At 34.7% G+C, this 27,014-nt stretch overlaps 1 long non-coding RNA gene and 7 other non-coding genes across 8 annotated transcripts in view; 5 read left to right on the top strand and 3 right to left on the bottom strand.

Annotated features, from left to right (window-relative positions):
- The window catches only part of LOC135214993 (uncharacterized), a 266,054-nt gene that overhangs the window by 203,352 nt on the left and 35,688 nt on the right, over window positions 1-27,014 (bottom strand). The window lies entirely within an intron of this gene.
- Trnag-ucc (transfer RNA glycine (anticodon UCC)) lies at window positions 429-500 on the top strand. Its single transcript has one exon. It is a non-coding gene; the product is annotated as a tRNA-Gly (tRNA).
- Trnag-ucc (transfer RNA glycine (anticodon UCC)) lies at window positions 5,174-5,245 on the top strand. The gene has a single exon. It is a non-coding gene; the product is annotated as a tRNA-Gly (tRNA).
- On the top strand, window positions 7,842-7,913 carry Trnag-ucc (transfer RNA glycine (anticodon UCC)). Its single transcript has one exon. It is a non-coding gene; the product is annotated as a tRNA-Gly (tRNA).
- On the top strand, window positions 8,963-9,034 carry Trnag-ucc (transfer RNA glycine (anticodon UCC)). The gene has a single exon. It is a non-coding gene; the product is annotated as a tRNA-Gly (tRNA).
- On the bottom strand, window positions 17,041-17,112 carry Trnag-ucc (transfer RNA glycine (anticodon UCC)). The gene has a single exon. It is a non-coding gene; the product is annotated as a tRNA-Gly (tRNA).
- Window positions 20,036-20,107, bottom strand: Trnag-ucc (transfer RNA glycine (anticodon UCC)). The gene has a single exon. It is a non-coding gene; the product is annotated as a tRNA-Gly (tRNA).
- Trnag-ucc (transfer RNA glycine (anticodon UCC)) lies at window positions 22,566-22,637 on the top strand. Its single transcript has one exon. It is a non-coding gene; the product is annotated as a tRNA-Gly (tRNA).

Genomic DNA, 27,014 nt, shown 5'->3' with positions numbered 1-27,014 from the left:
GAAGAGGGAGGGTATCAGAATTAAAAGTAAATGTTAATGCTTTAAAAAATGTTTTATCAGAGACTACATCATCAAGATAAATATTCACAGTCGTATTTCATTTTTTGGTTGTGAGATAGCAGGAAGGAAGTAATTGTTTGTTGTCATTAAGTGAACAATCTCCCTTTCTTGTATTGTTTATGAATATTTGTAATTGATAAAATATGATGGTGATCAACACAATCTTTGATAAAAAGCAGTTTTAACTTAATTCTTGAGATATATCTCAAAAGATTATTCTAGGAACAAAGAGGAAAAATAATTTACATTCTACATAAATTTAACTTTTTTACTATTGAGAGCTACACAAATTACACCTTAGAAGAATGTTTTAACAAATTTCTTCACTCTAGAATATCTTAAAAGGCTTTTTAATCTCGCTTTATCAAGCGATGGTGGTATAGTGGTTAGCATAGCTGCCTTCCAAGCAGTTGACCCGGGTTCGATTCCCGGCCATCGCAAATTTTCAGTTTAAATACCAGGTGCAAAGAGGTAGGGATTTTGTTCAACAGGTGTGCTAGCCAAAGTATGTCCATGTTAAACAGTTGTCTAGAGAAAAACACTCTTATGGCTTCCTTAACAAAGGTAACAGTAATCTCTCCAGTGTCCACCATGTTTGTTGATTGAAAGCAATTACTGTGAAGAGTGTAACATCCTCTTGGGTGTTACGCCAATCCTTGCTTATGAAACATCTATAAAACTTGAATAACAGTAATTACCTTTCGTTATTTTGTGGAAACAACACTTCCAGTTGCATTAAGATTTACATTGATTCTCATTCAAGCCTGGCCTGCCTCTTCTCTTCCTTGCCATGTCTCAGATTAGAAGGCGCAGTCTATCCTTAGAGTATAGTTCATTCACCTTTTACAGAATACAAATATCAGTGATTATTATTTCATGTAAAGATTTCCGGTAGCATTGAGATGTATTTTGTTTCTAGATTTACCCTGCGTCTCTCTCTCTCTCTCTCTCTCTCTCTCTCTCTCTCTCTCTCTCTCTCTCTCTCTCTGCCTGCTTGTCTCACACACACACACATCTTAAGGTATAAAAGTAAAAAATATCGCCGGGTTACATGACTGGTGATTTTCTCAGGAAAGAATTGATTGTGACTAACTTTTTACATTTCCAAATCCGGTCTTTCAATATGTAGTGAATTCCTGTCACTATTTATTTCACATGAAAAATATTTTTAAGATACGCGTTAAGCAGGAGCAGGTGGAGGTATAGGTGAAAGTAACTGTAATTGGAGGATTTTAATATTATATATATATATTATATAATATATATATATATATATAGAGAGAGAGAGAGAGAGGAGAGAGAGAGAGGTAGAGAGAGGAGGAGAGAGAGAGAGAGAGAGAGAGAGAGAGAGAGAGAGAGAGAGATTGTGTCAATTACTAATGGTGACGAGCCACATCTTCCCAATGACAAAAAGAAGCTTTCAATATTTGTAGATATTTCTCAAATGATGCATAAGAAACCGGAACGACAAATCATTTACATTTTATATTAACCTTTTTTCAGTTGAAACTGCAATATTCCAAAGTTATACCCTTTGATACTTCAGTGTCTGCCTTTATAGTTAAACGTTTTAAAAGGTTTGTCAGCATTCCTTAACCAAGCGATGGTGGTATAGTGGTTAGCATAGCTGCCTTCCAAGCAGTTGACCCGGGTTCGATTCCCAGCCATCCCAGGATTCTCGTTTAAATATCGTATGTAAATTCTGATTGGTTGAAAGTATTGGCATAATTACAAGAACGTTATAGGTAGTCAATGTTGCAACAATATTCAATTCATGTATCAACACAACCTCCATACTGCAATAGAAGGAGTTTTCCCTTTGTAACCATTAATAATTAGCAAGTGGGTAGATCAACTAACTTTTACATAATTATTTTCATTGCGACCAGAAATGACATTGAGATATCTTTTGATCTACATCCCCATTGATCAGAACTCCCATTCTGTTTGTATAAGGTCTTAAATGGAAATTTTCAATAGCCGAAATGGAATCCTGGTCAACTGCTTATTATGATTACAACCGTTTAAGAAATTCAGTTGCAAAGAAAACCTTGAGATTATTTAAAATGTAAATTAATTTCTCGTCATTTTTTCAGATATCATTTGAGATATATATATATATATATATATATATATATATATATATATACAACACTGAGAAGAAGATGAAATATGCTTCACCCTACAGAGTTAAGACGCTCAATTTTATGACATCTGTTAGATTAGTATTGCTTGTTCTGGAAAGGTTCGCAGAGCAAATCCTTGCCAACTTATTTATGTGAACAAGTGTCAAGTCATTCTACTTGCAATTGGTATTTAAACGGGAGATTTGCGATGGCCGGGAATAGAACCCGGGTCAACTGCTTGGAAGGCAGCTATGCTAACCACTATACCACCATCGCCTGATCAAAGAATGTTAATATACCTTTTAAAACATTCAAGTGTGAGGGAAGATTTTATGACATTTAAGGCGAGTAAGTCTCGGAGATATGATGGCAGCCAAAGGGAACTAGTCATGAAACATAAAAGAATATGTAGACATGTGGTACAAAATATATTATTAAAGGCAACTATATCAAGAGAAATTTTCTAAGATAGCATGATTTAACCATATCATCTAAAATAACAGCTATGACCAAAACTTCAGTTAACATTTAGTAATGGTAAATGGTTGTGTGTCATTCAGTTTAAGAATTGCCCCTTTCTCTTTTATCCCAACTTTCCTTGGGATATTTTGAACTGAAGCATGTTTCATCTTCTGACTATTATTTCTGCCCCTGCTACTTACAGGCTTTCAAAACTTGTGTGACATTGATCTTTAATTGTTATTCTTGGCAAACTGTATTCACTGTAGCGTTGATATTTATTTTGATTTTGGTTCCACCCTGTACTGCTTTCTCTATCTACTACCTTCAAATTTGATGACCCGTGCCAGATCTCTCTCCCTCTCTCTCTCTCTATTAGGGCATGAATATCAAGGGACGCTTGGTTACATGACTCCAGATTAGTTAGAGGTGACTGGTATATGAACTTTTTTTATTTTTCGTAATTTCGTTTAATAAAAACCTTTTAATGTTTTAAGTGTAGGAAAAGGTGAGAAAGGTAGACCAAAGAGAAAGTGATTTTTATGGGATAAGCAAAAAAATTTTATAATGTATATTAGATCTCATGGGAAAATACTGAAGGAAAGAAACCTATGTATGATGGTATGGATGCTGCATTTTATGCATGATTACAACTTTCCTTACAACTCTCCATTTGTAACATTAGCAGTTTAAAAACGTGACTTGAGTGTGTACCTGGAATTTAAACTAGAAGCAATGCGATGGCCGGGAATCGAACCTTGGTCAACTGCTTGGAAGGTAGGTATGCTACCCACTATACCAATAGCGATTGATTACATATTACTATCATAAAACTTTTTAAACTATTGAATTGTTAATAAGGATTGTATGACGAAGTTTGCAACTCGGAAGAGCGAGGGTATCAGAATTAAAAGTAAATGTTAATGCTTTAAAAAATGTTTTATCAGAGACTGCAGCATCAAGATAAATATTCACAGTCGTATTTCATTTTATGGTTGTGAGATAGCAGGAAGACAGGAATTGTTTGTTGTCATTTAGGTGAACCATCTCACTCTAGTATCCTTATGAATGCTTTTAATTAATAAAATATGGTGGTGATAAACACAATCTTTGATAAAAAGCAGTTTTGACTTGATTCTTGAGATATATCTCAAAAGTTTATTCTAGGAACAATGAGGGAAAATAATTTACATTTTACATAAACTTACATTTTTTACGATTGAGATCTGCACAAATTACACCTTAGAAGAATGTTTTAGAAATTTTCTTCACTCTAGAATGTCTTAAAAGGCTTTTTAATGTTGCTGTATCAAGCGATGGTGGTATAGTGGTTAGCATAGCTGCCTTCCAAGCAGTTGACCCTTGTTCGATTCCCGGCCATCGCAAACTTTCAGTTTAAATACCAGGTGCAAACAGGAAGAGGGTTTTGTTCAACAGATGTGCTAGCCTAAAGTATGTCCATGTTGAACAGTTGTCTAGAGAAAAACACTCTTATGGCTTCCTTAACAAAGGTAATGGTAATCTCTCCAGTGTCCACCATGTTTGTTGATTGAAAGCAATTACGTGAAGTGTGGCTTCACCTTCTTGAGTATTATGCCAATCCTTGCTTATGAAACACCTATTAAACTTGATAACAGTAATAACTTTCGTTATTTTGGGGAAACAACACTTCCAGTTGCATTAAGATTTACATTGATTTTCATTCAAGCCTGTCCTGCCTTTTCTGTCGATGCCATGTCTCAGATTTGAAGAGCCGAGAAAGCGCAGTCTATCCTTAGAGTATATAGTTCATTCACCTTTTGCAGAATTCAAATGTCAGTGATTATTATTTCATGTAAAGATTTCCGGTAGCATTGAGATGCATTTTGTTTCTAGATTTACCTTGCGTCTCTCTCTCTCTCTCTCTCTCTCTCTCTCTCTCTCTCTCTCTCTCTCTCTCTCTCTCTCTCTCTCTGCTGTCTTGTCACACACACACACACACATGCATGAAAGTAATAAATAACGCCGGGTTACATGACTGGTGATTTTCTCGGGAAAGAATTGATTGTGACTAACTTTTTACATTTCCAAATCCGGTCTTTCAATGTGAATTGTGGTATCTCGGAAAAAGCACAGTCATATAACTTAAAGAAAGTATTTCTTTCAGTGAATATCTGTCCCTATTTACTTCACATGAAAAAAAATTTAAGATACGAGTTTAGACAGTAGCAGGTGGAGGTATAGGTGAAAGTAGCTGCAATTGGAGGATTTTAAGAGAGAGAGAGAGAGAGAGAGAGAGAGAGAGAGAGAGAGAGAGAGAGAGAATCAGTGACTTATGATGACGACCCCACATTTTCCCAATGACTAAAAGAAGCTTTCAATATTTGTAGATATTTCTTAAATGATGTATAAGAACGACAAATCATTTACATTTTATATTAACCTTTTTTCAGTTGAGCCTGCAATATTCCTATGTTATACCCTTTGATACTTCAGTGACTGCCTTATAGATAAATGTTTTAAAAGGGTTGTGAGCATTCTTTAACCAAGCGATGGTGGTATAGTGGTTAGCATAGCTGCCTTCCAAGCAGTTGACCCGGGTTCGATTCCCGGCCATCGCAGGATTCCCGTTTAGATATCCTATGTAAATTCTGATGGGTTAAAAGTAATGGCATAATTACAAAAACGTTATAGGTAGTCAATGTTGCAACTGGAATGTTTTAAGTCATGTTTTCAACTCAACCTTCATACTGCAATTGAAGAGGTTTATTCCCTCTGTATCCATTAATAATCAATGTGGGAAGATCAACTGACGTTTATATAATTATTTTCATTGCGATCAGAAATGACATTGAAATATCTTTTGATGTACATCCCCATTGAGCAAACCTCCCTCCCATTCTGTTTGCATAGGTCTTCAAATGGAATTTTCAATAGCCGAAATGGAATCCTGGTCAGCTGCTTTGAAGACAGTTATGCTAAATGGTATTGTCATTGCTTGGTTAAGATATTATGTTTACAAACCGTTTAAGAAATTCAGTTGCAAAGAAAACCTTGAGGTATTTAGGTGTAAGACTTAGGAGTATTTCAGTCTCACCTGCAAAAGAGATTATTTGGAAATGTAAATTAATTTTTCTTCATTTTTTCAGATATCATTTGAGATATATATATAAATATATATATATATATATATATATATATATATATATGTATATATATTATAGAATATTTTCTCCAAGATGAAACATGCTTCACCCTACAGAGTTAAGATGCTCAATTTTTATGACTATCTGGTAGATTAGTATTGCTTATTCCGAAAGGTTCGCAGAGCAAATCCTTTACAACTTTTTAGTGTGAAGAAGTGTCGAGTCATTCAACTTGCAACTGGTATTTAAAAACGGGAGATTTTGCGATGGCCGGGAATCGAACCCGGGTCAACTGCTTGGAAGGCAGCTATGCTAACCACTATACCACCATCGCTGCCTGATCAGCTGAAGTTAATATACCTTTTAAAAACATTCAAGTGTGAGGGAAAATTTTATGACATTTAAGGTGGGCGAACGTTTGGGAGACATGATGGCAGCAAAAGGGAACAAGGCATGAAACATGAAAGAATATGTAGTCATGTGGTGCAAAATATATTATTAAAGGCAACTATATCTAGAGAAATCGTATAAGATAGCATGATTTAACCATATCGTCTAAGATAACAGATATGACCAAATTTCAGTCAACTTTTAGGAATGATAAATGGTTGTGTGTCCTGTAGTTTAAGAATAACCCCTTTCTCTCTTATCCCAACTTTCCTTGGGATATTTCGAATTGATGACTTATGATTATGGCCTCCTTTTTTTATGCAAACAAAGTAGTTTTCATGCATTCTTTATATATATATATATATATATATATATATATATATTATATATATATATATATATAATATATACACATACATACATCATACATCATACATATATAGGTGGGCCATCATCTTAAGTCATCAGTTCAAAATATCCCAAGGAAAGTTGGGATAAGAGAGAAATGGGGCAATTCTAAACTAAATGACACAACCATTTATCATTCCTAGATGTTGACTGAAATTTTGTCATATCTGTTATCTTAGACGATATGGTTAAATCATGCTATCTTATACGATTTCTCTTGATATAGTTGCCTTTAATAATATATTTTGCACCACATGACTACATATTCTTTCATGTTTCATGCCTTGTTCCCTTTTGCTGCCATCATGTCTCCCAAACTTGCCCGCTTTAAATATCATAAAACTTTCTCCTCACTAGAATGCTTTAAAAGGTATATTAACTTCAATTGTTCAAGCGATGGTGGTATAGTGGTTAGCATAGCTGCCTTCCAAGCAGTTGACCCTTGTTCGATTCCCGGCCATCGCTAGACTCTCCTTTAAATACCTGATGGTACAAGAACTGAGGTATGGCTGTTAATTAATCCAGTTGATTACAAAGTGCTTTCTCAACAATTTCCACAACAAAGTCAACAGAAACCTATCATTGTGGATCTCTGTGTTATATAACTTCTGGTTAACTTGAAGAAAAGTATTGTTACATCAGTTCTGTAGTTATGACATTAGCTTCAAATAACCTATCCTCAATTAGCACCTGGTATTTAAGCAGATATTTTGCCATGGCCCGGATTTAAACCCAGACAGCTGCGTTGGAAGGCAGTTATGCTAACCAATACGCCACCATTACTTGGTTAAGCTAGATTACCAAACCTTTAAGACATTCAAGTGTGATAAAAAGACTAAGACTCTTAATGGTATGACTTAGGAATTTTTCACGGATCTCAACTGCACAAATCTTATACAAAATGTGAATTATTTTCATTCATGTTTCATTTATATCTTTTGAGGTATCTCAAAAATTACATGAATGTTGCTAGTAAAAGGGCTGTTGCTAAATTAAACGATGCTAACCATTTACAATTCCAAAATGTTGATAGAAATATCCTGGTCCTTGATATTATCTAATGGAGATATTGAGAAATCAGACTTTGTTTGTATAATGCTCTTGATATAGTTCTTTGAATAACATTTTTCATGCAATGTAATCCATTTTTAATTTTGATGCCATCTGTTTCTTATATCCATCCATCCCCCCCCCTAAGTTGCAACCTTTAATATAATAAAATCTCTTTTCACAGTTGGATGTCTTAAAAGGTTTCATAATACACTATCACCATGCGATGGTGGTATAGTGGTTAGCATAGCTGCCTTCCAAGCAGTTGACCCGGGTTCGATTCCCGGCCATCGCAAACTCCCGCTTTAAATACCAGTTGCAAGTAGAATGACTTGACATTTGTTCACGTTAAAACAATTGGCATGTATTACATTGTGAACGTTTCCACAATAAAGAATACTAATCTAACAGATACGTAAACTTGAGCAGCTTAACTATGTAATGTGAAGCATATTTCATCATCTGAGTATTATGTCTGCCCCTGCTACTTACAAAAGCTTTCAAAAACTCGTTTGACATTGGTCTTTAATTGTTATTCTTGGCAAACTGTATTCACTGTCGCGTTGAGATTTATTTTGAGCTGCTTTCTCTATCCACTCACTACCTTCAAATTTGTTGACCCGTGCCAGAGAAAGTACCTTCCTTCTGATGTGTATCTCATCATTCATTTGATAGCTCTTTTAAACTACTCTCTCTCTCTCTCTCTCTCTCTCTCTCTGCCTGCTTGCCACACACACTCACACACGCGCGCGCGCGCGCGCGCGGCTTAATAGATAACGCTTGGATACATGACTATTGATTATCTCGGGAAAAGAATTAATTGTAACTAACTTTTACATTCCAAATCGGTTTTCTTTTCATGTGAATGGCGGTATCTCGAAAAAGCACAGTCATATAAACTTAAACATTTTATTTCTTGTTATGAATATCGTCTCTAATTCTAAATGAAAAACTTTTAAGATACGAGTTTAGACAGGAGCAGGTGGAGGTAAAGGTGAAAGTAAACTGCTATTGGAGGATTTTAATAGAGAGAGAGAGAGAGATAGAGAGAGGAGCAGAGAGAGAGAGAGAGAGAGAGAGAGAGAGAAAATACGTGACTTATGTGACGATCCCACATTATCCCAATGACTAAAAGAAGCTTTCAATATTTGTAGATATTTCTCAAATGATTTATAAGAAACATTAAAGACAAATCATTTACATTTTTATATTAACGTTTTTCAGTTGAGATTGCAATATTCCAAAGTTATACCCTTTGAGACTTCAGTGTCTGCCTGTATAGACTTCAGTGTCTGCCTGTATAGATGAATGTTTTAAAAGGTTTTGTCAGCATCCCTTAACCAAGCGATGGTGGTATAGTGGTTAGCATAGCTGCCTTCCAAGCAGTTGACCCGGGTTCGATTCCCGGCCATCGCAGGATTCCCGTTCAGATATCCAATGTAAATTCTGATGGGTTAAAAGTAATGGCATAATTACAAAAACGTTATAGGTAGTCAACCTCCATACTGCAATAGAAGAGGTTTATTCCCCTCTGTATCCATTAATAATCAACAAGTGGGAAGATCAACTGACGTTTTATATAATTATTTCTTTTGCGATCGAAATGACATTGAAATATATTTTGATATACACTCCCCATTGAGCAAAAACTCCCATTCTGTTTGCATAGGATCTTAATGGAAATTTTGAACCGAAATGGAATCCTGGTCAGTTGCTTTAAAGACAGTTATGCTAAATGGTATTGTCATTGCTTGGTTAAGATATTATGTTTACAAACTGTTTAAGAAATTCAGTTGCAAAGAAAACCTTAAGGTATTTAGGTGTAAGACTTAGGAGTATTTCAGTCTTGCCTGCAAAAGAGATTATTTAAAATGTAAGTTAGTTTCTCTTCATTTTTTCAGATATCATTTGGGAGATATATATATATATATATATATATATATATAATATTATATATATACTCTCAGAAGAAGATGAAGCAGGCTTCACCCTACGCTGAGTTAAGTTGCTCTATTTTATGACATCTGTTAGATTAGTATTGCTTATTCTGGAAAGGTTTGCAGAGCAAATTCTTGCCAACTTATTAATGTGAACAAGTGTCGAGTCATTCTACATGCAACTGGTGTTTAAACGGGAGATTTGCGATGGCCGGGAATCGAACCCGGGTCAACTGTTCGGAAGGCAGCTATGCTAACCACATACCCCACCTCGCCCTGATTATGTGAAGTTAATATACCTTTTTAAAAACATTCAAGTGTGAGGAAAGATTTTATGACTCTAAGGTGGCAAGTTTGGGAGATATGATGACAGCAAAAAGGGAACAAGGCATTGAAACATAAAAGAATAGTAGTCAGTGGTACAAAAATATTATTAAAGGCAACCATATCAAGAGAATTCTTCTAAGACAGCATGATTAACCATATCGTCTAAAATAACAGCTAAGACCAAAATTTCCGTCAACATTTAGGAATAATAAATGGTCATGTGTCATTTAGTTTTAGATTTGCCCCCTTTCTCTCTTATCGCAACTTCCTTGGGATACTTTGAATTGACGACTGAAGATGATGGCCCACGTATATATACATACATATACATATATATATTTATATATATATATATATAATATATATATACATAAAGAATGCATGAAAACTTTTTGTCATAAAAGAAATGTGGGCCATCTTCTTAAGTCATCAATTCAAAATATCCCACGGAAAGTTGGGATAAGAGAGAAAGGGGTTATTCTTAAACTACATGACACATAACCATTATTTATCATTCCTTATAGTTTACTGAAATTTTGGTCCTATCTGTTATCTAGACGATATGGTTAAATCATCCTATCTTAGACGATTTCTCTTGATATAGTTGCCTTTAATAATATATTGTTTTGTACCACATGACTACATATTCTTTTATGTTTGATGCCTGTTCCACCCTTTTGCTGCATCATATCTCCCAAACTTGCCCACCTTAAATGTCCTAAAATCTTCCCTCACACTTGAATGTTTTAAAAGGTATATTAACTTTAACTGTTCAAGCGATGATGGTATAGTGGTTAGCATAGCTGCCCTTCCAAGCAGTTGACCCTTGTTCGATTCCCGACCATCGCAAGACTCTCTTAAACTACCCTGATGTACAGAGTGTTTTTTTCTTACCGCTTATGCGGTGTTATTAGTCAGTTGATTGCAAAGTGCTCTCTCAACAATTTCCACAACAAAGTCAACAGAAATCTGTCAATTTTGGCTCTCTGGGTTATATAACTTCTGGTTAACATGAAGAAATTATTGTTACATTAGTTTCTGCAGTTATTACGTTAGTTTCCAGTAACCTATCCTCAATTTGCACCTGGTATTTAATCAGATATTTTGCGATGGCCAGGATTTAAACCCAGGCAGCTGTTTGGAAGGCAGTTATGCTAACCATTTTTACTACCATTACTTGGTCAAGCTAGATTACTAAACCTTTAAGACATTCAAGTGTAAAAAAAAATCTACTCTTAATTTTATGGCTTAGGAATATTTCAGTCTCAACTACAAAAATTTTATACAAAATGTGAATTGTTTTCCATTCACGTTTCATTTATATCTTTTGAGGTATCTCAAAAATTACATGAATGTTGCTAGTAAAAGGACTTTTGCTAAACTAAATGATGCTAACCATTTACAATTCCAAAATGTTGATAGAAACTTCCTGGTCCTTGATGTTATGTTATGACGATATTGAGAAATCAGACTTTGTATAATGCTCTTGATGTAGTTCTTTGAATAACATATTTTTTATGTAATACCATTTTTAATTTTGATGCCATCTGTTTCTTATATCCACTTCCGTAAGTTGCAACCTTTAATATAATAAAATCTCTTTTCACACTTGGATGTCTTAAAAGGTTTCATAATACATTATCACCATGCGATGGTGGCATAGCTGCCTTCCAAGCAGTTGACCCGGGTTCGATTCCCGGCCATCGCAAAACTCCCATTTAAATACCAGTTGCAAGTAGAATGACTTGACATTTGTTCACGTTAAAACTATTGGCAAGGATTTACTCTGTCAACGTTCCCACAATAACAATACTAATCTATCACATGCCATAAACTTGAGCAGCTTAACTCTGTAGTGTGAAGCATGTTTCATCATCTGAGTATTATGTCTGCCCCTCTTCTCTCTCTCTCTCTCTCTCTCTCTCTATTACGGCATGATTATCAAGGGACGCTTGGTTACATGACTCCAGATTAGTTAGAGGTGACTGGTATATGATGAACTTTTTTTATTTTTCATCATTTCGTTTAATAAAATCCTTTTAATGTTTTAAGTGTAGGAAAAGGAGAGAAAGGTAGACCAAAGAGAAAGTGATTTTTATGGGATAAGCAAAAAAATATTATAATGTATATTAGATCTCATGGGAAAATACTGAAGGAAAGAAACCTATGCATGATGGTATGGATGCTGCATTTTGTGCATGATTACAACTTTTCTTTTCTAACATTAGCAGTTATAGTATGTCTGTAGCTGTGAATTTAGTTATTACCAACGTGACTTTAGTGTGTACCTGAAATTTAAACTAGAAGTAATGCGATGGCCGGGAATTGAACCCAGGTCAACTGCTTGTAAGGCAGCTATGCTAACCAATACCACAACGATTGATTACATATTACTATCATAAAACTTTTTAAACTATTGGATTATTAATAAGGATTGTATGACGAAGTTTGCAACTCGGAAGAGCGAGGGTATCAGAATTAAAAGTAAATGTTAATGCTTTAAAAAATGTTTTATCAGAGACTACATCATAAAGAAATATTCACAGTCGTATTTCATTTTATGGTTGTGAGATAGCAGGAAGGAAGTAATTGTTTGTTGTCATTTAGGTGAACAATCTCACTTTCTTATATTGTTTATGAATATTTGTAATTGATAAAATATGATGGTGATCAACACAATCTTTGATAAAAAGCAGTTTTGACTTAATTCTTGAGATATATCTCAAAAGATTATTCTAGGAACAAAGAGGGAAAATAATTTACATTCTACATAAACTTGCCTTTTTTAATATTGAGATCTACACAAATTACACCTTTGAAGAATGTTTTCAAAATTTTCTTCACTCTAGAATATCTTAAAAGGCTTTTTAATGTCGCTTTATTAAGCGATGGTGGTATAGTGGTTAGCATAGCTGCCTTCCAAGCAGTTGACCCTTGTTCGATTCCCGGCCATCTCAAACTTTCAGTTTAAATACCAGGTGCAAACAGGAAGAGGTTTGTTCAACAGGTGTGCTAGCCAAAGTATGTCCATGTTGAACAGTTATCTAGAGAAAAACCCTGTTATGGCTTCCTTAACAAAGGTAACAATAATCTCTCCAGTGTCCATCATGTTTGTTGATTGAAAGCAATTACTGTGAAGAGTGTAACATCCTCTTGGGTACTACGCCAATCATTGCTTATGAAACATCTATAAAACTTGAATAGCAGTAATTACGTTTCGTTATTTTGTGGAAACAACACTCCAGTTGCATTGATATTTGCATTGATTCTCATTCAAGCCTGTCCTGCCTCTTCTGTCCATGCCATGTCTCAGATTTGAAGGCGCAGTCTTTCCTTAGAGTATAGTTCATTCACCTTTTACAGAATACAAATATCACATGAATTGATTATTTTCAATGTAAAGATTTTCTTGGTAAGCATTGAGATGTATTTTGGTTTCTAGATTTACCCTGGTCTCCTCTCTCTCTCTCTCTCTCTCTCTCTCTCATCACTTCTCTCTCTCTCTCTGCCTCTCTCGCTTCTCTCTCTCACACACACACACACATCTTAAGGTATAAAAGTAATAAATAACGCCGGGTTACATGACTGGTGATTTTCTCGGGAAAGAATTGATTGTGACTAACTTTTTACATTTCCAAATCCGGTCTTTCAATATGAATTGTGGTATCTCGGAAAAAGCACGGTCATATAACTTAAAGAAATTGTTTCTTTTAATGAATGTCTGTCACTATTTATTTCACATGAAAATAAAATTTTAAGATACGAGTTTAGACAGGAGCAGGTGGAGGTATAGGTGAAAGTAACTGTAAGTGGAGATTTTAATATATTATATATATATATATAGCTATATATATATATATATATACATATATATATACAGAGAGAGAGAGAGAAGATAGAGAGACGAGAGAGAGAGAGAGAACGAGAGAGAGAGAGAGAGAAGAGAGAGAGAGAAGAGATGAGAGAGAGTCAATGACTAATGGTGACGAGCGACATTTTCCCAATGACAAAAAGAAGCTTTCAATATTTGTAGATATTTCTCAAATGATGTAAAAGAAACAGGAACGGCAAATCATTTACATTTTATATTAACCTTTTTTCAGTTGAGATTGCAATATTCCAAAGTTATACCCTATGAGAAACTTCCAGTGCCTGCCTTTATGAGATGAATGTTTTTAAAGGTTTGGGTTTGGAGCATTCCTTAACCCCCAAGCCCCCCGATGGTGTATATGTGGTTAGCATAGCTGCCTTCCAAGCAGTTGACCCGGGTTCGATTCCCGGCCATCGCAGGGTTCCTTTATATATCATATGTAAATTCGGATGTGTTAAAGTAATGGCATAATTACAAAAACGTTATAGGTAGTCAATGTTGCAACTGGAATGTTCAGGTTATGTGTCAACATAACCTCCTGCAATAGAAGGTTTTTTCCCTCTGTATCTATTAATAATCAACAAGTGGGAAGATCAACTGATGTTTATATAATTATTTTCATTGCAATCAGAAATGACATTGAGATATCTTTTGATCTACATCCCCATTGAGCAAAACACCCATTCTGTTTGCATAGGGTCTTAAATGGAAATTTTCAATAGACGAAATGGAATCCTGATCAGCTGCTTGGAAGTCAATTATGCTAACCGCTATCGTCATTACTTGGTTAAGATGTTATGTTTACAAACCGTTCAATAAAATCAGTTGCAATGAAAACTTTGAGGTATTTAGGTGTAAGACTTAGGAATAATTTTAGTCTTACCTGCAAAAGAGAGTTTTTAAAATTTAAATTAATTTCTCTTCATTTTTTCAGATATCATTTGAGATATATATATATATATATATATATATATATATATATATATATATATATATATATATATATACATACTCAGAAAGAAGATGAAACATGCTTCACCCTACAGAGTCAAGATGCTCAATTTTATGACTTCTGTTAGATTAGTATTGCTTATTCTGGAAAGGTTCGCAGAGCAAATCCTTGCCAAATTATTAATGTGAACAAGTGTCGAGTCATTCTAACTGGTATTTAAACGGGAGATTTGCGATGGCCGGGAATCGAGCAAGAGTCAACTGCTTGGAAGGCAGCTATGCTAACCCCTATACCACCATCGCCTAATCAGGTGAAGTTAATATACCTTATAAAACATTCAAGTGTGAGGAAAGATTTTATGATATTTAAGGTGGGCAAGTTTGGGAGATATGATGACAGCAACAAAGGGGAACAAGGCATGAAACATAAAAAGAATATGTAGTCATGTGGTACAAAATATATTATTAAAGGCAACTATATCAAGAGAAATCTTCTAAGATAGCATGATTTAACCATATCGTCTAGATAACAGATAGGACCAAAATTTCAGTCAACTTTTAGGAATGATAAATGGTTGTGTGTAATGTAGTTTAAGAATAACCCCTTTCTCTTTAGGTGGGGCATCATCTTAAGTCATCAGATCAAGATATCCAACTCGATTCTCGCCCATCGCAAACTTTCTACTTAAATACCAGGTGTGCTAGCCAAAGTATGTCCATGTTAAACAGTTGTCTAGAGAAAAACACTCTTATGGCTTCCTTAAGAAAGGTAACAGTCATCTCTCCAGTGTCCATCATGTTTTTTCGTTGAAAGCAATTACTGTGAAGAGTGTAATCATCCTCTTGGATGTTACGCCAATCTTTGCTTTTTGTAATTATACCATTACTTTTAACCCATCAGAAATCACATAGGATATTTAAACGGGAATCCTGCGATGGCCGGGAATCGAACCCGGGTCAAACTGCTTGGAAGGCAGCTATGCTAACACTATACCACCATCGCTTGCTTTAAGAAATGCTGACAAACCTTTTAAAAACGTTTAACTATAAGGGCAGACACTGAAGTATCAAAGGGTATAACTTTGGAATATTGCAGTTTCAACTGAAAAAAGGTTAATATAAAATGTAAATGATTTGTCGTTCCTGTTTCTTATGCATCATTTGAGAAATATCTACAAATATTGAAAGCTTCTTTTGTCATTGGGAAAATGTGGGGTCGTCACCATTAGTCATTGACTCTCCTCTCTCTCTCTCTCTCTCTCTCTCTCTCTCTCTCTCTCTCTCTCTATATATATATATATATATATATATATATATATATATATATATAGAGGAGAGAGAGAGAGAGAAGACGAGAGAGAGAGAGAGCAGGAGAGAGAGACAGAGAGAGAGACAGAGAGAGGGATTTTATATATATAAATATATATATATACATATATATATATATATATATATATATATATAAATATATAAATATATATATTAAAATCCTCCACTTACAGTTATACCTCCACCTGCTCCTGTCTGAACTCGTATCTTAAAATTTTTTTCATATGAATTAAATAGGGATAGATATTTAATAAAAGAAATAATTTCTTTAAGTTATATCCGAGATACCACAATTCACATTGAAAGACCGGATTTGGAAATGTGAAAAGTTAGTCACTATCAATTCTTTCCCGAGATAATCAACAGTCATGTATTCCACCGTTATCCATTACTTTCATACCTTAAGAGGTGTGTGTGTATGTGTGTGTGACAAGCAGGCAGAGAGAGAGAGAGAGAGAGAGAGAGAGAGAGAGAGAGAGAGAGAGAGAGAGAGACGCAGGGTAAATCTAGTAGAAACAAAATGGCATCTCCAATGCTACCGGAAATCTTTACATGAAATAATAATCACTGACATTTGAATTCTGCAAAAGGTGAATGAACTATATACTCTAAGGATAGACTGCACCTTCTCAGGTATGGCTCTTCAAATCTGAGACATGGCATGGACAGAAAAGGCAGGACAGGCTTGAATGAGAATCAATGTAAATCTTAATGCAACTGGAAGTGTTGTTTCCCCAAAATAACGAAAGGTCATTACTGTTATTCAAGTTTAATAGACGTTTCATAAGCAAGGATTAGCGGAATACTCATGAGCATGATATACGCTTCACGGTAATTGCTTTCAATCAACAAACATGTTGGATACTGGAGAGATTACTGTTACTTTTGTTAAGGAAGCCATAATAGTGTTTTTCTCTAGATAACTGTTCAACATGGACACACTTTGGCTAGCACACCTGTTGAACAAAACCTCTTCCTGTTTGCACCTGGTATTTAAACTGAAAGTTTGCGATGGCCGGGAATCGAACCCGGGTCAACTGCTTGGAAGGCAGCTATGCTAACCACTATACCACCATCGCTTGATAAAATGCCTTTGAAAAACCTTTTACGACATTCTAGAGCGAAGAAAATTTTTTAAACATTCCTATAAGGTGTAATTTGTGGAGATCTCAATAGTATAAAAACGTAGGTTTATGTAGAATGTAAATTATTTCCCTCTTTGTTCCTAGAATAATCTTTTGAGATATATATCAAGAATTATGTCAAAACTGCTTTTTATCAAAGATTGTGTTGATCACCATCATATTTTATTAATTAAAAGCATTCATGCACATTCTAGAGTGAGATTGTTCACCTAAATGACAACAAACAATTACTTCCTTCCTGCTATCTCACAACCATAAAATGAAATACGACTGTGAATATTTATCTTGATGACGTAGTCTCTGATAAAACATTTTTTAAAGCATTAACATTTACTTTTAATTCTGATACCCTCGCTCTTCCGAGTTGCAAACTTCTTCATACAATCCTTATTAACAATTCAATAGTTTAAAAAGTTTTATGATAGTAATATGTAATTAATTGCTGGTGGTATAGTGGTTAGCATAGCTGCCTTCCAAGCAGTTGACCAAGGTTCGATACCCTGCCATTGTATTGTTTCTAGTTTAAATTCCAGGTACACACTCAAATCACGTTGTTAGTAACTAAATTTACAGCTACAGACATACCATAACTGCTAATGTTACAAATGGAAAGTTGTAAGGAAAGTTGTAATCATGCATAAAATGCAGTATCCATACCATCATGCATTGGTTTCTTTCCTTCAGTATTTTCCCATGAGATCTAATATACATTATAATATTTTTTTGCTTATCCAATAAAAATCACTTTCTCTTTGGTCTACCTTTCTCTCCTTTTCTACACTTAAAACATTAAAAGGTTTTTATTAAACGAAATGATGAAAAATCAAAACAGTTCATCATATATCAGTCACCTCTAACTAATCTAGAGTAATGTAACCAAGCGTCCCTTGATATTCATGCCCTAAAGAGAGAGAGAGAGAGAGAGTAGCAGGGGCAGACATAACACTCAGATGATGAAACATGCTTCACACTACAGAGTTAAGCCGCTCAAGTTTATGGCATGTGTTAGATTAGTATTGTTTATTGTTTATTAGATTAGTATTGTTTTAACGTGAACAAGTGTCGAGTCATTCTACTTGCAACTGGTATTTAAACAGCAGTTTTGCGATGGCCGGGAATCGAACCTGGGTCAATTGCTTGGAAGGGAGCTATCCTAACCACTATACCACCATCGCTTGATTAAACTATGTTGATAAGTCTTTTAAGACATGTAAGTGTGAAGAAAGAATCCTAGACACTGAAGGATGTGACTTAGGAAGACTATACAAAGTCCGCTGCAAAAAACGTTTACATGAAAATTAAATTATTTTCCAGTTATCGTTTGAGGCACATCTAAAAGTTTAATTGGCAACTGCATAATTTGAGGCACAACTGCTTTTTTTAAAGGGAAAGTGTTGGTCATTATCATAAGGAAAAAAACGATTAGAGAAAAAGAGGTTAATGTTAGAATGAATGATTCCTAACCATTTACCATTCTAAAAAGGTGATACTCTGCTGTAATCCTAAGAATATTTGGTGAAATCAGACTATTCTTGAAAAATTCTCTTGATTGCATTCTCTGAATAACATTTTCAATGTGATGTTTTAATTTTGATGCCAACCTTTCCATGCTACCTTCCATCTCCATAAGTTGCAACTCTGAATGTCAGAAAATCTTCCTTCACACTTGAATGTCTTAAAAGGTTCAAGTCATGATGATCAAGTGATGGTGGTATAGTGGTTAGCATAGCTGCCTTCCAAGCAGTTGACCCGGATTCGATTCCGGTATCGCAAATTATTCATTAATGTACCAGGTGCAGATAGAAAGGTGTTTTGCTAAACAGGAATGTTAAAGCACATGACAACAAAAGGCACACATCATGGTTGTCATAGCAAAGTCGGCGGTAATCTATCCAGGTGTCATTAGATTTAGGCATTGAAAACCAAATATTGTGAAGGTTTCCCTAGGGGTTGCTCGATGAGCAAAAGCCCGTTCTGGCATAACGCCAACTTAATCTTCAAAACAACAACATGTGCATGTGAAGCATGTTTCATCCCTGAGTATTATGCCAACCCTTGCGCATGACACATTTTCAAAGTTTATTGGACATGATCAGTATTCGCTTTTTAGTTTTACGTAAAAGAAAACTATGGAGATGGTTTTGTTTGTCCGTCCTTCTGTTTGCCCATCATATCTTAAAAACTACTGAGGCTCTAGTAGAGGACTTGATCATCCACCCTCCAACCATCAAACATATCAAGTAGCAGCCCTCTGGGCTCAGTAATTATTATTCAAGGTTAAGGTTTGTAATGGATTGTGCGTCTGACGTGACACTACATCCAATTCTGGAGGCGTCGCTAACGCACCTTCACTTGACCGAATCTGGGGAGCAACTGAGTGCTGCCCAGTCAAAGCTGAGAATTTCATTCTGTAGCGCATTGAGAGGCTCGTCGTAATGATGTGATATTGTGGCTTGTTGAGAGGCTAGTCTAGATCCTCAAAGGTGCTTTTCTGTAATTTCGATTTTGTAGCTATTTTAATTTCGATTTGGTCAGCCTAGGAACACAGGCCACGACGGGATGTGACTGAGAGTTTCATACAGCATTATACACTGTAAGGAAACTCGATTTTGTCAAAGAAACCGCGCAATTTTTATTTCTTTTTTGTTGCTTTCTCAATTTGTGCAGAGAGGGTACTTTCCACCTTTTGACTATTGTTCACAATTCCTGTCCGTCTCTTTCGTGAGAAATGTCTAAAGAGATGAATGTGATTATGACTAACTTTTCATTCTCGGAATTTAGCTTCTATCTGAGGTGTGCTGAAACTATTAGCATTGTTGATCTTAAATTACCGTTAAGTGGCATTAAAATAATTTTCTGCGATGGCCGGGAATCGAACCCGGGTCAACTGCTTGGAAGGCAGCTATGCTAACCACTATACCACCATCGCATGAAGGAAGTAATCAATTTCTATTTCAAATGAGAAGGGCGAGCAGACAGTAGTTTCAAATGATAATGAATGCCATTAAACATGACCTGTCATTTGTGAATGATTCAAATATTTAAGATATTATAGCTGAGTGTACGTGCGTGCATAAGACTCCATTAATGGTGAAGAAGTGTGGTTTCACTTTTGGATACCCTTCTAGAGGGCATCGACATCAGACGGATCCACGTGGCGGGGATCGTTGATTGCGTCATCGTGTTTGTAAATGTGATGTTGCCATTTCGCCATAACCATTTAACCAACTTAAAAAATTTTAAACACGTCTTCATCCGCTGGTGCTATTCAGGGTATAGTACACACACAAGTGTGTGTACTTTATTTTGGAACTTTATATACAAACAAGAGTTAGTTATTTGTCTTGAAGACACATGGCTTTTATCCTCTAAAGCAGTCAGTAGTTTGAGCTTCGAAGAACGCAATACAATATATATATATATATAGTATATATATATATATATATATATATATATATATAAATCTTTACACATATATATTTATTTCTTTATTTATAAGATCGTAGTTGGATAGGTCGGTAGATAGACTGATAGATATAGATAGGTAATTATAGATATAGATTATAAATATTATATATATATATACACACATACATATACACACACACACACACACACATATATATATATATATATATATATATATATATATATATATATATATATATATATATACACATACGTTATATATACAATTTACTATATACATACAACAGTAACAAATATACATATTTACTATATACATACAGTACATATAAATGAAAATTAATGAATGGAATCACATTATTCGTGATATAAACAGATAAGTTTGAATTTTTCTTTATGGCTATTTGATTATCAGCTTGAATGCCCTGTACCCACCCTGCCACCACCCTTTAAAACCCCCCCCCCCACCCCCCCCCCCCTCCCCAATGCAAGGTGCAGCGGCCTCTTGGCTTCAACTCCGTAGGTGTCTTGATTCATTGTTGCCGCTGGAATTAAGTAGTAGTCCCTTGACTTGAAGGTTGGTATTGACTGGGTATCAGCCCATATCCCTATTATACTGATCTCCCTAATAGACCTTGCCAAGGCATGCACTCCCAAGTTTATGCGTCAAGACAGCTGATGCGTTTTGAAATAAGAACCTTTCATTCCTTATTGGGCGATCAGTTGCGCACACAATGATATTATATATATATATATATATATATATATATATATATATATATGTATATATATATATATATATAATGTATAGTATCTATATATATTAACGAAAAAAATTATCTGCAGGGGTGACCTAGTAAAACGGCTATACCTGCGGATGGATCTCTTGGTATAAATACCGCCGCCTTTTCTGTACTTTTCCCATTCATTACCTACCTGAAAAGAGAGAGACAGCAGTCTCGTATTTCAGGCGTTTTTATGGGCTCCTTTTGTTAGATGGAATTCTGTTGTAAAAGGACATTTTTACCAGTCATATTATATATTATATATATATATAGATATATATATATATGTTATATACTATATATATATAATATTATACTTATATATTACATTATATATATAGACATATATAATATATATATAAATATATATTAAAAAAATAAATATATATACAATATATATTATATATTATATATACATATATATACTATAATATATATCTATATATATATATATATATATATATATATATATATATATATAGATATATATATATATATATATATATACAATATATTTATGACTGGTATAGTCTGTTATAAAAGAATCCATACTAAGAAAAAGAACCCCATAAAAACGCCTGAAATAAAGAGTCATATATTTCAGAGACTGCTGTTCTCTCTCTCTTCAGGTAGGTAATGAATGAGAAAAGTTACAGAAAAGGCGGCGGTATTTATGACATGTCAAGCTGAAGATAATACTATCGCAATTGCTGACAGTTAAATCTAGATCACCGGAGAAAAAAAGAGACTAAAACATCTGCTCATACCAGGGAAACCTACCTGCAGCGTTATCCACGCCATAGGAGAAGAGGATCTCATTGTATGAATAATGACAAGTGTTGGGTGCCTGGAGAGCGAGATGATGAACAGGTGACGTGCGTAAACATCTAGTAGGCTTCCGAGCGTGTTATGACATTTGACACCTGTTGCTCTTCAGGAACCAGCCTTTTTGCGACTTTATTATATTCCCTTGTGCATTTCCATTAACTCTTACATCACATCTAATTAAGATGTTATTCCATTTCCGTGACATTGAAACTCAATGATACAATTCTTAAACCGTTCACTATCTTGGCATTATACGCTTTTAGTTCTCGGCTAGATTGACAGAGTATGACACCCACAAGAGTTGATCAGCTCATCATTACTTATATAATTTTATTCTATACAAATAAGGCGATGGTGGTATAGTGGTTAGCATAGCTGCCTTCCAAGCAGTTGACCCGGGTTCGATTCCCGGCCATCGCAAATTGTTATTTTGAAGATATAAAAATCCATATAAAGTGTATCAGCGGAAAAATTACCACAAGAGTCATTTGCACAGTAATTGGTTTTCTCACGAAATGTAGGAGTTATGGAAGAAAAACTTTTCAGAGATGAGAGAAATTGCATCCAATGCAAACTGGAATGCACCAACAAGTAGAAAGTGATGACTCGGCAGAAATAAGTGCTTCAAGGCGGCGCGGGGTTGGGGAGGGAGGGGGGCTCAAGAACACATTTCGGGGGGCGGTCCAAGAGCAAGCGTCGCCCGGACAGGCATTCAAGTGTGAAGTCACGACCTTTAGGAGCTCAGCCACTGACTGACACACGACGAGTGATGTCGACTCACTTTTTTTTTTTTCTTTTCTGCATTCCTTCTTCATTCTTTTGTTTCAAGACCGTCATTCATTTTCCACTCGTCAAAGTAACTAACAATTGAAAGAGGAAAAGAAAGCAGAGTTGTAGATCACAGGCCTTTATAATTTCTTCGCAAACGGAAGAGAAGGATAAAATGTGGCCATTTGGAAACCTGAGACCCAAGCCATGGTAGTTCCTGCATTGCATTTCCTTCGAAGTCTTTTGAATGCATGACTCGGCAGTGAGAGAACTTTCATACATTCTTACATATATACATATAATATATATATATATACTATATATATATATATATATATATATATGTATATATATATATATATATATATATATATTATTATATATTGCTACTTTCAAAATGCATTTTTTCCCCTCTTTGAAATGTCTTGTAGATTGTGTAACATTTTTTCAGATTCCTAGATAGCTTAGAATAGGATGTTTTAAAATGTGTGTTCAGATTTCGCATTAACGTCTTGTAAAAGAATATATATATAACGTAAAGAGAGAGATCCTTGTCTTTTCAAAGCTGCAAATGTTTAACTTTTATGTCAGCACTTTAAAAATTAGAGTCTGTGAGATCCGTTTGCGTCCTGCTCTGTCAGCGCGTTTGATAGCGAGCTCGTTGTCATCAAAAACATGTCAATCTTAATTATCGTTTACCCTCCGTTTCAATCGGGTACGTATCTGTTGAGCAGTCTTGTATGGTACGTGTATATCTTTGTCAAGTCCCACGTGGATGTTGCACATTATGTGTGTAAGATTGCGTCAGATTTCAGAACTTTCGAGAAGCTTTCGTGCCTAGAACGTTTTGAGACATCTGCTCTGTCATTTCCATAAAGGAAGAGATTTCATTCGATCTTTAAGACCTTGAGGCAGTTAGATCCCTCTCTCTCTCTCTCTCACTCGACATCGAGATTATTTTAACGTAACGTAAATTTGGTCACTCATAACTTGTGAGAAATTGTATATTTGATATTTCTTAGAATTTATTTAGTTTATTTAATTTCTTTTGTGGAATCTGAACAAACATTTCGTAACGGCGCCTGGGTTTTTGTGAAAGTGTGAATCAAGCCTGCAGCAAAGCAAAGAAAGAAATTGGTATACCAAGGTAAAGTGTGTTATATTTTTATTAGTTGCAACTAATAATTGTTAGGAACAATGAATAACTAATAATGGATAGGGAGTGTGTTTAACTAATAACGAATAGGAATTGTGTTTAACTAATAATTGATAGGAGCTGTTGTCTGTTACGAAGGTTTGGTAAAAACTGTTAGTTACAGTGTTTTGAATGATTTACACTTTTACACATTGCTGATATTTTTTTGTGTTTGTGTCTGTTCCATTGTTTGTGCACTTATTCTTTTCTTATTGAAGTGTGTCTTTTTGTTTTATATTTTCATTTGCATTCACCATTTAATTGACTTAGTTATTTTCATTGCTTTTATCATTGCACAATTTAATTAAATTTAACACTTGTGAATTGATTTGCATTTACTTAGAATTCTTTTCAAGTCTTATTATTGTTTAGCACTTGTGAATTAATTTCAAATTTTCAATTATTGCCTAACACTTTTGAATTTTGATGAATTAATTTTCTTGAATTTTGTGATAAATTAATTTGTTTGATTAATTTTACTAATTTGATTCAAGAATTAATTAAACTTTACTTTGTTTTCTAGTAACAGTAATTTTTTTTCCCTGATATTGTGAATTTCACTTATAAATTTTGAATTTAATAATAAATTTTTGTATTTAAAATTTTTATAAGTGTTTTCTTTATCTTACACCAGTATAAATATATTTAATTATGATTATATTCATGTTAGGTAGAAACATAGAGTGGTAATTGATTTGCTTTCCTTCAATTTTCTTGAAGTGACTTAGAACCAAAGGGAAGTACTTAGACTTCTGAAATCAGGGAAATCTACTTAGAGTTTGAAAGTTGTTGAAGGAGTGATGCCCTTTGATTAATTTAATTAACTTACAAGATTACCTCACACCTGTTTGGTGAACTTAGTCTGAGTTTTCTGCAATACTGGTAAGTGTTAAGGGATCACTGTTGCCTTTAGTGTATTCAGTCGTTTAAACGTGTTATGAGGGTTCAGGTGTCTGGCTTTTGTGAGGTAATAATTGATAAATGGTAACCAGATACTTGGCACTTCATAACATATATATATATATATATATATATATATATATATATATATATATATATATATATATATATATATATGTAATAAAAGGAGCCCATAAAAACACCAAAATATAGAGAGAAAAATACTATATTTCAGAGACTGCTGTCTCCCTCTTCAGGTAGATGAATGAGAAAAGTTTACAGAAAAGGTGGTATTTATACCAAGAGATCCATCCACAGGTAAGCCAATTTAGGTCACTCCCGCTGATAATCTTCCTTTAATCTTCTTAAGCTTTGGTTGAATGAAAATCTTGTCGATCACATCTGAATCCCATGCTCCTTTTGAGATGTTCATTACCTGCCTCTTTAATTAAGGCTGTAATTCCATCATTTGACTCTTGTACCGGCAGTTGCTGCTAGAAATTATACATGACAAATTCCAGTTTATTCTATGGTTATATTCATTTATATGGTTGGAAATAGCTGAGTTCTGTTGTCCATATCTAACTGACCGTTTGTGTTGTATTAATCTCTGGGGAAGTGATTTACCTGTAAATCTGATGTAAGATTGGTCACAGTCATGGCATGGGATTTCGTAAACGCTTGTGTCCTTGGGGGATGTCTTTTGTTGGACGTTTATCAGGGATTTGGCTAAGGTGTTTGGGTAAGTAAATACAATAGGGTTAGATTTTCCGAGGGTCTGAGTCACCGTCTTAATCCTGTCCAGGCCGTGGGAAGTTTTTATTTTATTGTTTGGGTGTATCTCTGGTCTTGTCTTGATGGGGTTGGTAGAAAATTATGTTTGCTTTGTGAATTGCTTTCTCAATTATATGGTCAGGATACTTTAAAGACAAAAGCTGCTTACGAATTACTTCAAATTCTATTTCCAGGAAATCTGGGGAACAAATTTGTAAGGGTCTTAAGAACAGGTTGCTGGCTACACCTATCTTGATAGCAATGTCATGATAGCTAAAGTAGTGAATGTATGAAAGTGAGAACGTTGGTTTTTTGTTTATGGTAATTTTGTATTCTGTCATGTCTCTGATTATTAAAACATCAAGTAAAGGAATTTGGTTGTCTGTTTCCCATTCAACTTTAAATTTGATGCTGGGCACTAATGCATTTAATTTTGAAAGGAATTAATTAAAATTGCCCCATCTATTATCCCAAAATGTTAGAATATCATCTACATATCTCATCCACAGCGTGTTTTTGTGTTTTATTGCATTTATTACTGTAGTTTCAAAGTATTCCATGTATAGATTGGCTAAAACATGCAGGACTTAAAGGACAACCCATATTACACCCGAATATTGCTTACAGAATGATTCCCCGAATGAAAATACGTTATAAGAAGCAAATAATTCAACTAACTTTGTTATTTTGTTCTGACATTGCTGCCTATAATAGCGTGACTCATTCTAACAGACTTTTACGCAAGTTAAATAACTTAATAAACAATAGCACATGGAATAATCTGAGCAACAAGACAAAGTTTTAAAACTTATCCAACACCCCCCTTACTGTAACCAACATTTAGTTTTAAATCTAGCTTATCCTTTGCCTTTATGCCGGACCGCAAAAACAACCTAGACTCATAGTGGCTTTTGATAAATTCATATCTGACAGAAAACTACAGCCATGAGAGATGTTTAAAGGAGTGTTACTAAATGCTTTAACTGACCTAAATAAGAAATATCCTGTTCCCTGTAGATATATGATAGCCATCCACTCGCTAAAAAAGTTAGGTGTTACATAAATAAGTAGATCCGACAAAGACGGCAAAATCGTAATAATGGACAAAGACTTCTACCTCGCAAATCAAAGCAACTCCTTAGCGACACAAACACTTACGA

This window comes from Macrobrachium nipponense, chromosome 46, assembly GCF_015104395.2.
Source record: "Macrobrachium nipponense isolate FS-2020 chromosome 46, ASM1510439v2, whole genome shotgun sequence".
Classification (NCBI taxonomy): Eukaryota; Metazoa; Arthropoda; class Malacostraca; order Decapoda; family Palaemonidae; genus Macrobrachium; species Macrobrachium nipponense.
The sequence above is the reverse complement of the archived record's forward strand: the minus strand, read 5'-3'. Positions and strand labels throughout refer to the sequence as shown.